This window comes from Acinonyx jubatus, chromosome X, assembly GCF_027475565.1.
Source record: "Acinonyx jubatus isolate Ajub_Pintada_27869175 chromosome X, VMU_Ajub_asm_v1.0, whole genome shotgun sequence".
Lineage (NCBI taxonomy): Eukaryota > Metazoa > Chordata > Mammalia > Carnivora > Felidae > Acinonyx > Acinonyx jubatus.
Genome location: NC_069389.1, coordinates 118,246,407 through 118,248,420, shown reverse-complemented (window position 1 = coordinate 118,248,420; position 2,014 = coordinate 118,246,407). Strand labels below are relative to the sequence as shown.

The window sequence follows — 2,014 nt, the reverse complement described above, 5'->3', positions numbered from 1 at the left end:
ATTTAGAGTGAAAAAGAATTACACCCACTAGGATGGCTACAATTTTAAACATGGAATGTAATAGGTGTGGGTGAGGATGTGGAAAAGTTGGAACCCTCATATAATGCTGGTGGGAATGTAAAACGACTTGGCCATGGTGGCAAACACGATGGTGGTTCCTTAATGAGCTAGTCAGAGGATTACCATGTGGCCTAGCAATTCCATACCTTGGTATAAGTGTGAAAGAACCGCAAACAGGTGTTCGAACTAAGACTCATACACAAATGTTCATAGCAGCACTATTCACGATAACCAAAAGGGGGAAACAACCGATATGTCTATCGATGGATTAGTGGACACATACAATGCATCCATACAATGGAACATTATTCAGCCCTAAAAAAGGAATGAAATGCTGAGTACTGACAAATGCTACATGGGTGAATCTCAAACATTTTATGCTAAATGAAATACATCAGTGGTCCAATGCCACACCACATATTGTATGATTCCATTGATATCATATATCCACAAAGACATACAGACAGGAAGATTAGTGCTTACTAGGGATTTAAAGGAGAGAGGAGTGGCGAGTGACTGCTTAATGGGTATGGGGTTTCCCTTGGGGTAATAAAAGTGCTCTGGAACTAGAGAGTGGTGACTGATGCACAACATTATGAGTGTACTAAATACTGCTGTATTGTACACTTTAAAATGGTTAAAATGGTAAAGTCTGTTCATGTGTATTTTATCACAATTCTTTAAATGTCAAAACAAGTATGGGGAACGACATTTATTTTTATCCAAAATAAGATGGAATTTTAATAATAGGAGATTGAAACAATTCTTTTCTGTCTTCCTTCTTCAATCTTCTTCCCTTTCTCCTTTTTTTCTATATGGTTTAAGGCCAATCTGTACCCCTACAATTCCTCTGTTTGCATTACAGCTTGTAGATGCCTTACCTTTTTTTTTAAACATTTATTTATTTTTGAGACAGAGAGAGACAGAGCATGAACGGGGGAGGGGCAGAGAGAGAGGGAGACACAGAATCTGAAACAGGCTCCAGGCTCTGAGCTGTCAGCACAGAGCCCGACGCGGGGCTGGAACTCACGGACCGTGAGATCATGACCTGAGCCGAAGTCGGCCGCTTAACCGACTGAGCCACCCAGGCGCCCCAGATGCCATACCCTTTTAATATATTTTTTCTTTTATTCAGTGCAATTGAACCTACCAGTACATTATTTTTAACAAACTTTTGTTTTGTGGCTATATTTTTTCACTTTTATACCTTTATTTAACAATCAGCAGTTAGTCCTCATCTGCCTTAACTTTCTGTAGATTTTTGAAAGTGGTGACAGGTACATAGGTAACCAACATATAGAGTTTGTTTGTTGAATCTTCATCTTTGTTACATTTTCTGGACTACCGCATATGGATATGGTATGGAACATTCCTTATTCCTTTGGCCCAGACAGCTTTGTTGAGCCTGGTATCGATGCCTACATCTGGAGCCCCCACATACTTCATGGCAAATTTCTGGATCACTTTGAGTGCCTGAGGGGCACACTTCTTGAAACCTGCTCCATGGATGCACTTGTGAATGTCTATGGTATGTTCTCTGGTCACTACCTCGCTGATGGCAGAATGACCCTTCTTGTTCTCACCACCCTTCTTTGCAGGAGCCATTCTGCCCGGCCCCGGTTGGAAAGGAAGAGCTTAACAAACTTTGATTCTAACAATACATGCCTACCGTGTGTCAAGAACCATGCTAGGCATTTGGTAAACATTTTCTCAATGAATATAGGAAACGGAGATTTTTAAATTAGAAACAGCAACGATATTGCTTGAGGTCAATCTTTCAAAGAAGAAAAGTAATTAGAGGTGCCAAAGGTGAAAGACCAACAAAATGAATCTAACTTGGAAATCCTTATTTTCATCTTGACAGATGCATTCACTCATTACTAAAATGAAAGCGTACTGAGTACTTATAATGTGGCCCTAGCTGTAACAGCAGGATGATGTACAGACTCCTCCT

At 40.2% G+C, this 2,014-nt stretch overlaps 1 pseudogene; it reads right to left on the bottom strand.

Moving 5' to 3' along the window:
• Positions 1-1,287: 1,287 nt before the first annotated feature.
• LOC106973032 (60S ribosomal protein L31-like) lies at positions 1,288-1,701 on the bottom strand (annotated as a pseudogene).
• Positions 1,702-2,014: the final 313 nt, after the last annotated feature.